The 15,066-nt window shown below is 38.9% G+C and overlaps 1 long non-coding RNA gene across 1 annotated transcript in view; it reads right to left on the bottom strand.

Annotated features, from left to right (window-relative positions):
- LOC114555643 (uncharacterized) overlaps positions 1–15,066 on the bottom strand; it is a 31,111-nt gene continuing 16,045 nt past the window's right edge. Inside the window, exons 3-4 of the long non-coding RNA XR_003692580.1 lie at positions 9,929–10,005; positions 1–84 (exon numbers count right to left, since the gene is read on the bottom strand). This is a non-coding gene — a long non-coding RNA (uncharacterized LOC114555643). The remainder of the gene's footprint in view (positions 85–9,928; positions 10,006–15,066) is intronic.

Raw genomic sequence — 15,066 nt, 5'->3', positions numbered from 1 at the left:
CTTAAATCTTGGGGTACATCCAGCCCAATCATCATCACCGTATGAAAGACTCAAATTGTCAATACATCATGTGTTTTACTTGTTCTATAATAAAGAGGGGCGGGGGGGGTTGGGGTGGAACAGAAATTAAAGAAAAAGATTTCACAAGAAGTTTGCATTTTGTCACTTTAAACAACATACAGTATAAAATCCTGTCAAAACAAACGCTGTGCTGACTGTGAAGATAATGTGGTTGTGAATCCTCGTGCTTCAGAATGCAAACTTAAATGCATTTCAGTTCTTTCCTCTCTATTTATTTAAGAGGCCTCTAAAAGCCCAAATGTGTGCAATTGGGCTACTAGATGACGTTTTGTCTGCACTGCACTTTAAACCAACTGTGTCAAAAGAGAATCTCTGATAGCAGGCTTTAGCCAATAATCCAGCGAGCCCTAGGTTTTTGTTTGGCTTGATTGATGTTTAGTAGCAAATTTGGGTTTTGTCGACTCAAAAGCACATTATTACTTTTTTTTTTTATAATGCATAATGCATCATGTTACAGATTCCGTGTATTGATACCAAATACAAATCAACACATAAATTATGATGTATTATATTGAAATTAGCTCCACCTTTACCAGCTGCTAGATTTAAGTGATGTACACAATAATGTATTACTTATTACAATCCAGTGAAATGATATGCTTCTGAAATGGGCCATTCTGCCTAATGAGTACTTTTTTTTTTTAAACCATGTATTTATTGAAGTTTTTGTACAATTTACAGACAAAAGCAGTACAAGGCACATAACAGAAAACAGAAAAAAGACCAAGGATCAAATGTAGTAGCTGTAGTATCCACAGTCATAAGTCCATACATCCATAGGTGTATGCTTACATTAAAAAAACATACCGCCGTTGTTTATCTAATGAGTACTTTTAGAGTACTTGTTCCACCACTGCCTTCTCCTGCTTTTTACTAAAACTTGTTTTAAAAATAAGTTGTTTTTTTTTTACTGAGTTAGGGCCTCAGCAGGTGTCTTAACATTAATTTGCACTTGTCCCATTAGATGAAGAAATGAATGGATCTCTCAGCACATGGGAATGCAACCCTGCATTCCTCGATTCTCACCATCCCTCTGCTGTTTCTAAGGAAACAGAACCAGCAGAGCCTCTGACGCTCTGTGAATTTCAACAACCCTCAGCAGCACAGGATTTCATGCAACCCTGGCAGAGGCAGCAGCACCCACAAAGACCTGCTGACCAGGAACATGCTCATATGTGACTGCATTTAGCTCAGAAACAGTATTCATAGTTTTCTGCCTCCACATCTATAATGATTAATGCTTAAGGCAATGAGGTTGGGGAGGCGTTTCCTTTATGGAAATTTCTATCAAACTGATACCAGAGTGAGTGCATGCATGGGTAGTTCTTGAGCACTTGAATCTGAAATGCGGCGATTTCCTGCATGTCTTCCCCCTCTCTCTCCCCTCTGATATTTAAGCTGTCCAAGTGATTAAAAAAAAAAATTGATGCTAGAGTGATGTCAAAATGCCTCTCAAGACCAACTATGACATCAAGAATCAGTGAGGCCAGAGGGGTCAGCAAAAGCTATAGCTACTTATGCTATTCTGTCAAGCTTTCTAAGATAGCACTAAATGTATGAAGATTATGATAACACTGGCAGATTTAACACTTGTTATGGGTGGTAATGAGAAAAGGACTTTAAAATGCCTTATTAAAAGCTGTATTAATTCGGTTTTTGAATTCCCTTATTAATTCCTGTTTTCAAAATTGCATTTCCAACTAGATTTTCAAATGCTATTTTATTTTTTTGTAATTCATTCATGTATTTTTAAATTATGCATTTACTTACCATTCTAAAGTTTAACTTCTAAAAATCTTTTTATAGTTCCTCTATTTAAAGCTATTGTGCGTAGTTTCTGTCGTCCCCATGAGGAATTCTAAGTAATGACAACAATGATATTACACAATCTTCTGAACATAGCCATACTGAGAAATACTGGGCGTTTCCCAATCTGTGTTCTTCTATTGACTTGTGTTCCTGTGTCCCTGTGAAACGTCATCTCGTGTTGCCAAAGTACTGTCCCAATACACAAGTTCGCATTTTGCCAAGAACAGTTAAAATTCCCGGATGTATTCTTGACACACCCATTTACCGAGGATACATCGGTTGGTAACTTGTATGAACTTCGCAGCACCTGTATCCCAACATTCATTTCGGTATTCAGTGATGGTTGGATTTCCAGTACATAGACAGCCCAAAAACGGGACAATTTTAACAATTTTCGCCATCTTATTCATCACTAAATTCACTTCTGAGAACATTTTAGGCGAGAAATGAACGGTTTATATTTTGAATATAGGCAGTCTTGCGAAAATCTTTGCCGAATTGACAATTTGCTCCAAAGTTTTTGGAGTTTTTGGAGCTCCATAAAATGACGCGGCCGCCAGCTTGCGCCTGCCGGGGCCGCTTGCTCGGCGCTCGGACAGTCACACTCGGAGACCCCGCAGTAGGACCCCGGAGGTCTTTTAGACCGGTTCCGTAAATTTATTTCACCGTTTTGGATCGTTTGTGTAAATATCACAACACATGTGGTTAACTGTCTTTTCGGAGTTAAACTCAACAAGCACACACACGCACGCACGCACGCACACACACACACACACACACACACACACACACACACACACACACACACACACACACACACACACACACACTGGAGAGCTACCTATACCAGATAGACTGTATAATATTAGTCTATGAGATACACGCGTTTCTTTTCGGTGTATTTGTTTTCTGATTTATTAGAAGTTGAGTTTCCGTCTTTATGATAAATGAACAGTTGTACATAAAGTGGTAACCTGCAATGACATGTTATGTAGACTAAAGGGGAGACACCAACCTTTATAATTTGAATTTCTAATTTCCATCTCCCTGGGCATATACAGTGCATTACAATAATATAGAAATGATAATTCCACATAACACTAATAGGAACAGATAGGACACACCAGTGCATATGCCTATTTATTTGTTTAATTTAAACTTACTTAAACGTATATGCTAATAACAGTAGGGATCGCGTTCCACTCTTTTGAATAAGTAAGGGGTGTTTGAGCTAAACCATAAACAATAAAATTAAAGCTCAATTAGCTTAATTTTTCAATATTACTGCAATAGTTGTAGCATTATGAGGTTTTCTTGTCCGGAGATTTTTTTAATACAAAGTGGTTATATTGTTGTGGTTTTTATTTCTAGCTGGTATTTTGGAGCCTTGCAGGTAGCCTCTGTGCTGGGGGTGTTGAGCAATAACAGGAAGAACGCATCGTCTCAAACTGTTAACAGCGTTTTCTGTGCTTGTGAACTTGCGAGTTAATTCTTCCAAGAACAACCAGCAAGAACGTTCTCCCCAAGAACACAAGTCCGTAGTTTGCATTCTTGGTATTGAGAAACGCCCACAGAGAGTTGTGTGCAGCTGATAGTTAAAGGGGTGCTATGCAGTTTTTGCTCAAAGGTTTCTCTATAGCGCTCCCCCTACAGTTTCGGAATAGATATTTGGCAGCTTGTTTACTTGTGTCTGACTGCTCGCTCGGTCAGTCTGCCGTTTCCTCTTTCTCTGTTCCTCCGACAATGCTTTCCTAGCTTTCTGCTTATTTTTTGCCTGCTCAGCCATGACACTAGTGTGTAAAACTCCATTGCTACCTTGTTAGCCGGTTCCTGAACGGGCGTATGTGTGCAGTGCCTTGAAGCAATTTGTTACATCGCGAGACCTGATATCACGCAATACTTCCTGAGGCTGGCGGCTCGCTGGCCAAAAGTTGCAAGGGTGGGTTTTCCACTCACAGGCGCTAGGGGGAAGCGAGACGACCACCATTCAACTCGAAAAAAGTCATATAACCATTCCAATGACTCCGAAGCTGTTCAGTTAAGGTAAATTAAGCTAAAAAAAACTTTTTAAGCTTTGTAGCACCTCATTTGGCAATGGCTTAAATGTAACGGACGTTTATTAATATCAAAACGTTACGCGCTAAAACTTTAATGTTTAATGTCAATTTCCATGTCCCTGGAGGTCTTTTGGGCTTTTGTGATGCGCTCCAGTTTTTAAGAGCAGCCTCTGGCCGCTGCCATATGCAAACTCACTAATGAGGACTAACACAGGTGGTTAAAATTAACCTTGTTTATTGCAGTGCAGGACTACTCCGAATGTTTTCCCTGTCGTATGAAATGAATAAATGCTGAAATAATGGAGGGAAAAAATTTCATCGTGTAGAGGAACATCAACATGTTTTAGTCTTTAAAAAGCATTTTGTTTCTTTGTTTGTTTGTACCAAAGGAAATATGTGAAGTCAGATTTCATTTAGTATAATCATTCCATAAAGTGCAATGCTGAAGTATTTTTAGCTTTCTCCTGCCCCCATTTATATTTGCATCAGAAGCTCCAGCTTTTTATTCAGCTGCAGGGTTGCATCCCAAACCTCGTACAATATGCTCAATTAAACTTACAGAGATATACTATCTCATGAAATATGTTGGGGTGGGTTAACATCATTCATATAAGAGACCGTTTGGTATTTATGGAATGGGCCACCGGAGGAAAATAGGGGAGGGTCATGTGTTTTTATTCTTTGTTGATGGGAGGGTCATCCAATTTCTTTGAGTCTAGGGGGGAGGGTCACCCAACTTTTGTGAGAAGAGCAAAATTTCAAAGTGACTTGTTTGGTGCGTATTTATCCATGTAGCTCCATGTAGCTCTCTCAGTCTCGGTCCCTAACTGTTTAGTCAGCCAGACCTGTAGCTTAGAGACCGTGGGATTTCCCAAACTGAATAAATCCCGCTCGCACATATAAACACAAAATTGCTTTGCTAGCTCAATCGTGTTGTAACTAAGACATCTGCTGAAAAAATAATTGTATTCATTAGCATGATTGTCGTACTGTTTAGTTCAAAAACATCCAAAACACGTATGAAAACATAGCTGACCAGACGCAAGCTTTTATTTTGAAAAGCCGAAACTCACGCCGCGGACAGCACCAGCCAACCAGTGTTGAATTACCCAGTGGGCTTTGTTGAATGGTCTCAATGTTATATTTCATGTGAATACTAGTTTACTAGATGAGTAACGTAGGAAGTGTGCATTTAGTTTCCATGCTTATTGTGTTTCCACAACAATGTTAGTGAGTAAATCTACTGAAATGGCCACCACACCATAACAGAGGAGTGTGATGCGTCAGATGAGAATGCAGAGGTTTAGTCAGGCACATTGTGGCTGTAAAAATACAATTGGAATTTGTACATCTTTGCCAAGCTCATATCAGTACAATAACTTGTTAGAGAGGTTCATCCCTTTTCTCCCAATCATTCTGGAGGGTCATCCAAAATGTATTGCTGATGAAGGGAGGGTCATGTCTATTTTGACTGAAGGTCCCAAAACTCATCTGGTGGCCCCTTAAATAAATGACGAACAGTCCCTAAGTTACATTTATAAAGTTTTACGTCAAGTTGGAATATTTTTTAATATTAATTCTAAGTCAATTGACTACAGGTTTTATTCACAGTGAGAACTATGCCTCCAGAAAGGCAGATACAAAGATTCATCACTTAACTTTGCAGCTCTGCAGAACATTTTAGCTTCTTTTAGCTCATAGCTCATTGTTTTGATTTATGGCACGTGTTCCATTTGATTCAATGTTGTTGCACCATCAACCGTGTTTCCAACAGTAACTGCAGCTATTTTGAGCTGACACATTCAGATACAAATCCACTGAGCATTCCCTGCAGTGCTCTGCATCAATAAACAGATAGAAAGTGGTACATTTAGCATCTAAATATATTTTCTAACGAGTTGGTGGTAAAGGGAGAGTGAATTTGAAAACTCCAAATGAATGATAATGTTGCTCTGTTTCCTCTGGATGAGTAAATAGGAAATTGCTTGCTAACACATTAGCCATGGGAAGTTTTTTTACAGGCAACATTTCAGAGCAATTGGTCTGCCATCTTGCTGTGGAGTTCATCTGCCCCCTATTGGCCAAAGTTCAATTAATGCAGCTTTAATGTAAGTATGCTGTTTCATAGAAGTGCTGGAACAGGCAAAAACAACCATAACTTATTATTTACCACTGTTAAAACAAATACCTCAATCTGTAGCTGTGTCACTGAAAATGTACATCACTCACATTGGTTTAACTTAAATGTGGCAAAAAAACTTAAAAATCACTTAAAAACTAAAAACCCTTCAAATATCAACCATGTTTCATCTTAAGTAATTTGATTTTTCTTACCTTTGTTGACTTAATGTGAAATATGATTCCAGTACATTTTTGTATCTGTTAACCCATTTTAGATTTCCGGGTTTCATTACCTTGTCTTTTCAGAAAATATTTCCTGATGATTTGTTATTTTGGAAACACATATCTAAGACATACCTCCTGCTGTCAATCATTGACTTTTGTTTTTGCAGGGTTTTTGCAGGGCACAGTCTTCTCTTACTTCCTCTCCTGTGCCACACAAACCACTGAAACAATGGTAAAGAATGAGAGTGGAGCAGCCCACTCTCAACCCCCTGTCTCCTTCTGCTTTCATTGGTCTCACTTCCACAGAAGACGCCTGGGGGAAACAGCCATAAACTGTGCCCAAACTGTGAAGGAGTTGAATTAGTGGCCCCCCATATGGAGTTAGAAGTAGGTCATGTTGCCTTGTCAGATTGTTTTACACATCACCTTGTTAAACAGAAGATGAAAAAGACTACCACCCAAGCATTAGTCATCTTCTTAAGCCACTGTGTTGTGCATTTTTTCTCCTACTGTATAACACGTCTGCAGATGAGGGTCGACAAGGCAGTTAAACTCAGGTTTTTTTCTGTCAGAAAGTCTTTGTAAGCCTGATGGGGTTGAGGAAATGTATTTTAAAGCTGCACCACTATAATAATGTTCCTGCTGCACACGTGGACTGTGCCACAAGGCAGCATAGTGAACACATTGGATTTTCATGGCGTAATTATGGGAACAATCAGGTTTTCACTTATGAATGTATGAATGGAAGATCTATTGGTCAATACTGCTCAATCAAAAAAAGTGGTAGAGCACAGTACTAGGGCTGCACGATATATTGTTTTAACATTGACATTGTGTTGTGCGCATGCACAATAATCACATTACAGGACGTGCAATGTCAAGTCAGATAACTCAAACACGTCATGTAACAACTTTTTTTTCCTGCTTCATACATACATACACACAAAAACCGCACAATTGTCATTCTAAACGGCTGACCGGTGTTTCGCATTAATTACCAAAAATATTTTTACACTTCTCAACAGGTGGGGTCTGCGCCATCTGCCCGAGGGATTCAACTCAGCTCACAGATTGAAAACCCCGGGAATTCAACCGGTGAGCCGTATTTTTTGCATTGGTGTAAAAAATTGCACCACAAAACAATGAGAGCATTTGTATATTTCTTTACTTAGCAGGAGATTTTTTTTGAAACACTTACAAGTGTTACCGTAGTTTCCCCAACACTGCAAATGTTGATGTGTATTTAGATAGAGAGCTAGATCCAAAAGCAGATAAAACCTATCTTAAAATATATAATCTTATAATCTTTGTAAAGACTCGCTCAGGGGATTGTGCAGCTTTGGTGAAGATACTGTACAGTATATGCACTTCAAATGTTAAGATATTACATAATTATACATTCCTAGGTAGACAGCAAAAAGAGTCATTTGTTGATGTGATCCATTGTCCAACATTCCGCCAAATTACATAGATAATCTGCTGAAATGTTTTTGAGCTATCATGACTAAAATACATGAATACATAATAACAACCTCAGCAGATGAAAAGAAGACATGGTCACATCTGGAATTATATTGTCTGCTAAAACTAAAATATGTTGAGAACATTATGACACATAGAAGACAGATATGCTTCCCAGTCGACTTCAGTGTTTCATGTCTTTGTTCATCATCTCTGTGACCATGGCGTTATATATGTGCCTCATTCCTGAACGAGTAATTGTATGTTTTGAGCACAGAGAACTATATTTTGCAAGCACATTACATTTTGAAAATTAACACTGGCAAAAAATAATTTAGTTTGAGTAAACAAAAACCTATTTCCTGCACAATAAATGTATTTGCATGTCTTTCTCCGCTCGCAGTTAGACGCTGCTGCGCTCCGGTCATGTCTCCCTCCCTCTCAACCTCTTCACTCTGCGCACTCAACTCTGGACACACTCGCTCAAATTTTCCATAGACAGTATAATTTTCACGCCGTTACAAGTGTGCCACAAAACCAACCAATCGGAGAATTAAAGGTCAATTCTTCGCGCAGAGTGAAGAGGGTGAGAGCGAAGGAGACATGACCGGAGCACAGCAGCGTCTACCTGCAAACAGAGAAAAACATGCAAATACATTTATTGTGCACGAAATAGGTTTTTGTTTACTCAAACTAAATAATTTTTTGTGATGGTTCATTCCTGCTCAAAATGCAATGTAATGTGCTTGCAAAATATAGTTCTCTGTGCTCAAAACATACAATTACTCGCTCAGGAATGAGACATACATAACGCCATATGTGACTGCATAGTGTCCGAGTCTCTCTGATATTTTCCGTTGAGTGGCCTATAGTCCTTATATACCTGTTGAGAAACAACCACCTCCAGCAGCCAGCACACCTACCTCCCCAAACTGCATATTTACCAAAAGCAAGGAACATTTTTACATATAACCAGCCCAAGGCAGTGTATTTAGACAAATGTTTAAGCATATTAATAATGTCCAAGAAACAAGGGCATTATTCATTCCCCAACTGGGAGACAGTGCAAATGGAAAACAAGGTTCCTGTCATGAAAGTCTAAATCAAGTAAAGGTCACAGCTTTAATGCATAAACATAGCATGTAATCGCACACACGGCAGGAAATGCAGGCTACCAGTGTGAGGCAAAGGGCAACAAGCGGGGTTATTATAGCTTGCATTTAATTTTAGAATTTTTTGTTCAAGGGGCTGGTTTAATTTTAGTTTTAGGCTTTGAAGTTCTTGGTAGGGCTAATTTCTACAGGGAGTGGACTAAATAAAAGAACACCAAAATACCAAAAACTTAGAACAAACTGATAAAGAATACATATATACATAAAGCGTGACCAAATTAGACTAGTTTTGGCCACGCTCCACTGGCTTCCTGTCTGTTTCAGTATTGATGCCTGTGGAGGCTCGATGCTGGAGGATTTGGCGTCACCTTTCACCTTGCTTGTATTTAAGATTTTAAATGGGTTGTCGCCTTCTTATTTGTCGGAGCTTTTACATGTCCACACACCTGTCAAAGCACTGAGGTCTTCTAATCAGATGCTCCTCGATGTGCCCAAATCCAGGTTAAAAAATAAAAGGTGACAGAGCCTTTGCAGTGGTTGCTCCAAACCTCTGGAATATCTTACCTATTCATATAAGAACAGCTTGGACCGCTGAAACTTTTAAGTTGACTTGCTTAAGACCCACTATTATTCGTTAGCTTTCAATTCAAGTTGAGCTTTGATACCATGACCTTTTTCTACTGTTGGTTATTTTTATTGTGTAATGTTTGTGTATATTATTTTTTGTGTATATTATTTTTTTGAGCTTGTTAAGCCCTTTGGTCAACTATGGTTGTTTTTAAACGTGCTATATTAATAAAATTGAACTGAACTCAACATATAATACTGTCAGACAGAGTAGACTAAGGGGATATAAATGGACACTGAATGTTAAGCGCTGATTTACAATGCTAATGTTAATCATTTAAATATAAATTATTTTATAATCCTGCTGCACAAAAGTCAAATGATTTTCCCGTGGAAGATCCTTGTCTACTATAAATCACCTCATGTCTTTTGGTTCAATAGCAGTTTAATTATGACGAGTTATGAAAACAACAGGGAAAATATTGTATTACCTACCTCCTAGTGAAACTCAGGCTCAGGATGACGTGTGCAGCTCAGGTTGACCAAGCTCCTCTGGTTGTGTCTATGACTCCCTGTTTGATAAATTACATTAAATTCTCTGGTGAGCCATTGATCTCCTAGGTATAAAAATGATTTTCTACAGAAGCCAGAAGCCTGATTTAAAGCTTTAGTGCGTAACTTTTTGATATTAATGAACGTCCGCAACATTCAAGCCATTGCCAAATGAGTTGCTACGAAGCTAATTAAGACTATCAGCTGTATTTCTCACTATGGCTATGTTCAGAAGATAGTGGCGTTCGGTGACTTTTGCGCACAGAAACTTGAGTGAAGATAATTACCTCTCCTGAAGAGTCCATCATATTTTTTTAATCCTCCGTGTCCTCCTTGGCTACTAGCAACTGTGTGAAGAGGGTGTGGGGGTAGTGCGCGGTCACGTAAGGCTTGTATCATGTGGACGCGCCGACAGTTTTGTTGTCATTACTTAGAATTCCTCATTGGGGGCAGCAGAAACAACGCACTATAGCTTTAAAGCGGCTATTAATCAAAAGTTTTTATATTGTCGTCGATAACAATAAACCCACAGATAATTACCACCTATTTCTGCCGCCTCAAGCTTTATAGCTTCCTTCAGCTCATTGTTTTGGTCTACTTCCACCGCTGTTTTCAGCAGCAAGCAGCTGGTGAACATAAGTAGAGCTAATCGCAGATATTTTCCCTCAGCAGCAGGTAGAGACCAAAAACAGAGCTAAAAGAGAGTGAGTACTGGACTTCATTCATCCCAGAAACTTGACTCCAAATGAATGATAATGCTCTGTATCTGCTTGATGATTGTTCATGCTGATGCAAGCTAGGGGGCTGAATAACTTGTTGGTCAGGCTTGGACTTTGTAAATAATTCAATATATTAACAAGGCTAAATGGCAATTTTAGGTGCAGTGTAATTGCATATAAAATTAATGGAAAATGGGCTGCACCAAGTAAGGCGAAGACAGATTGGTGCAAGTTGAAAATCAACTTGAGCGAAAAATGTGCAATTATCCCGAAGCTTTATGAATCTGCTTCATCAAAATACTGTACAGAGACGAAAGGGAAAATGAGAGACGGCTCTAGCCCCACACTATTCCCGCCTTTGAAGGTGATGATCATATGTTAATTAATGTTGTATTCACAGTTTCTGCTGACCGTAAATGCCCTGCCCCAACCTAATCCAACTTTATTAGACCCATGTTAATGATTGTACATAAAATGGGCATGATGTGTGCCTTGTTTTAATTTTTAATTTCCTATTGTCCTTCAGGCTAGCACCCCTCTTTCCAGACATAATTAAATAACTCATAAAAACTCAGGTTATTGACAAGTCATGCTTCTGTGAACCGTGCATTTATTACATATTCATTCTAAATGAGTTATTTGTGTGCATGAGAACGGACCACCCTCTGACCCTGAACCCCCTAAATAGGAAATATTCCACGAAAACCTTATTAGGGAACAAGCACATGTCACACCCTTCAAGTCATAAAACTCAATCACGAACAAATAACAAGAAAAAACAGTGAAGCACGTCCTCTCTATTGTCATTTTTGAAAATGCTGCAAATGAGAAATGAAGTACACAAAGCCATTAAATCTCATTTAATCCAGTTACCGGTGTTCAAAAGCTTTGAAATAAGTATATTTTTGAATAATTAAGAATTCCAGACAAACAGCCAGATGGGTGAACAGACTGAGGCTCAGCCATGATTTATCCGCTAATTTACCTGCAGAGAATAACTGGAAGAAACTCTCGCCAGCTCTGCTTCATAGCATAACTATTTCGATAATTGATGAACAATAAAAATAATACACTCCCTGCTGGAGCTGCTCCCCCCGCGACCCGACACCGGATAAGCGGACGAAGATGGATGGATGGAGATGGACAATACCTAGTATTATTTAGAAAGTATAAAAAGGAAAAACAAGAGATATTATGTGTCAACATAACCCTGTTTTTTTTTTAAGATTATTTGTATGGGCATGATAGGACAGCTCAGACATGAAAGGGGAGAGAGAGGGGGAAGACATGCAGGAAATCGTTATGGACCTTCTGAGGAATAAACCTCTATGTGTGCCTGCTCTACCAACTGAGCTATCCGGCCACAGTATGTGAGACTTTTAACGTTACAAAAGAGAAGACCTTTAGAATAAGCACTAACCGATGGAATAATTATCCTTTCATTGACTCACTGTGTGGACCCTGACATCTAACACATGCTGGACCGGCTGACAGCGGTGATAGAGGCCTTGGAGAAGCTTGTCTTTGTCCCTAGACACGTCCTTGTCAGCCTTGTCAGACTAGCAGCAGAGAAAAGTAGAAAAAAAATTTGAAGTAAAGATATGATTCATTTAAAGCTCTATTGTGTAAGAATTTCTCCCATCTAGTGGTGAAATTGTATATGACAACCAACTGAATATTACTTTCTAGCCCCTCCCATTCCGATCGCGTTTTAACTCCTACGGTGGCCGTATTATTCCAAGAAGTACAACTTTGTCCGTGAGTGTACCTTCCAGTGTAATAATAGTTTTACGTTTTCGTTATTTTGGTACCATTTCATTGTTCGTTCCCAAACGAATGCAAGCTAATGTTAGTAAAGTATCAGCGTGATCCTCCATCTTCAACAGGCTTTCAAATCTTCCGGCAGATCAAGTAATCTCCCCCTGGCAATTCGTCACAGTGCCACTGAGTGTAAAAGCGCGAAAAGGCGCAGGTATGTCTCTCTTTGACTAATGTATTTTAAAGATGGAGGCGCAACATGGCAGACATATACATACGAGAGACTCGCTCTGAATCTGAATGATTCTGAATGGCAGATTCTACGCTTAATAGAATACTTTGATTAGTTGGTGGAAGTAATTACACATAAATGAGCACATATTTGTGAAAGAACAAAGGGTTTTTTGCTAAGAATCAACTCAAAACATTACACAATGGAGTTTTAATTAGATGTTACATCAAATCCAGCAGGTGATAAAACCTATTGTATGACAAGTATTATCATGATGAGTTTCCTATTGATTTTCCCCACAATTAACACCCCTCTCACACTTGACTGGCACTGGGGTTTGAAAATCATCTGCTGTGACTGACAGCTACACCTCAGGTGAATAAGTTATTAATTGGACTTTGTGTAAATATAAGCGATTAGTGGCAACTACATCAGCACGTCTCTGGGGTTAAATTCTCACATTTCCTCCAGTTTTCTTATGTTGTTCAGGGTTTGTTTTGGCTGGATGGGCAATGTACATGTGTGAGTGTGTTTGAGGAAGAGGATGAAGAAACAAATCCCATGTGGGGCCAGAATCGCATACATGATGCCAAAAATCATCCGCTCACTTACAATAACAACAGTAACACTGACAGGAAATTATGAATTTGCATTTGTGAGGCTACACAGAAGATCACAGCTTCACATTAGGGTTGATTCTACAGCTCAGACACAGCTCACCACAGACTGGGCAGAGACTCTCGCTGCCCTCATCCCTTTGTGCTGATGTTGGCACAAGGCAGTCGTCGCCAAACATGCTTCACAGGAAAGTCCAATATTTGAACTTTTCACTCTTACACTGCTGCAATGTGGCTTGGCTGAGAGTGGGACTGACTACCAGACAGAAGAAATACAGACACTAGACTGTCACACTAACACTCCCTGTACTGCTGTGGGAAACATGAGCTTAAAAAGTACTGAAAGAACAGTGTTTCTTTCGACTATCACTGTTATCACTACTCTGCAAAATTCTCCTTATCAAATTTTTTTTTATGAGTACATTTGCCTTTATTAGATAGCATAAAGTAGAGAGATGACAGGAAATTGGGGGTGGGAGAGGGTGACATGGAAAACAGGTCTCGGGCCAGACTCAAACCTGGGATGTTGAAATGATCAGTCATCGCCTTAAACCCTTGTATCTGTTACCCCATTTTAGATTTCTGGTTTCATTAGCTTGTCTTGCCAGAAGATATTTCCTGATGATTTGTTATTTTGGAAACACATATCTAAGACATACCTCCTGCTGTCAATTAGTGCCTTTTGTTTTTGCAGAGCACAGTCTCTCTTACTTCCTCTCCTGCGCCACACAAACCACTGAAACAATGGTGTCATCGCCTTAAACCTAACATGACCAAATCTAAGATTTTTTGAATATTTCATGAAAAAGTCATGATATTATAAGAAAAACTGTTGAAATAAGGTAATAAGAAAAAGATGAACTAATTTTTCAAAAATAATGTAATATTTTGAGAATAAAGTCTTCGGGCCTTAGGGTTTCTGTGGCGGAACAACGACCAGAGCAAGCAACAATTTGTTCTTCCTATCCTTGACATCCGTTATGCCCATCTGTGTGGTATTTTGGTGTACGTATATAGCATTTTTCTAGTCTTGGCGACCACCCAAAGCACTTTACACTACAGGCAGCATTCACCCCACTCACACACACATTCACACACATTCACACACTGGTGGCCAAGGCTGCCATACAAAGTACCACTTGTTCATCAGATACTGTAAATATTCACGCACATTCACACACAGCAATTGGGTTCAGTATATCGCCGAAGGACACTTCGGCATGTAGACTGCAGGGGCCAGGGATCGAAGCACCGACCTTTTTGATCAGACCGCTCTACCTCCAGAGCGACGGCTGCCCCCTGGTGCAAACAGACATCTCAGAATCACGTCAGCTTCTGGTGATTTTATCAAAAAGAGCAAACTAAATACTAAGAAATCAGAATCTGATACTGTAGAGTGAGCAGGTCATTATTGTCAATTTGCAAGTAGATGATCATTGAAAGATGGTTGGTTTCCATTAAAAGAAAATGTTGATTGCACTGGCAGATTTATCTATATTTTTTGTGTTTTTTAACACATTTAAATAAAATAGGCTTTTATTAAGAATTTATAAATTATTATATTATTAATTTTTAGCAGTGTATTTGTAACTTGTCCTTTAAAATTTTCCTGATAGAAAATATTTTATTATTGCCGATATCAATGAACTTTTAAGTTGACTTTTAAAGGAATATCTTTAGTAGTAGACATTTTATTTGAAAAGTTAGAATATCAATAACACTTTTATGTATGTTCCTTACTGTAAGTATGGAGCT

Source organism: Perca flavescens, chromosome 5, assembly GCF_004354835.1.
Source record: "Perca flavescens isolate YP-PL-M2 chromosome 5, PFLA_1.0, whole genome shotgun sequence".
In the NCBI taxonomy this organism is placed as follows: Eukaryota; Metazoa; Chordata; class Actinopteri; order Perciformes; family Percidae; genus Perca; species Perca flavescens.
The sequence above is the reverse complement of the archived record's forward strand: the minus strand, read 5'-3'. Positions and strand labels throughout refer to the sequence as shown.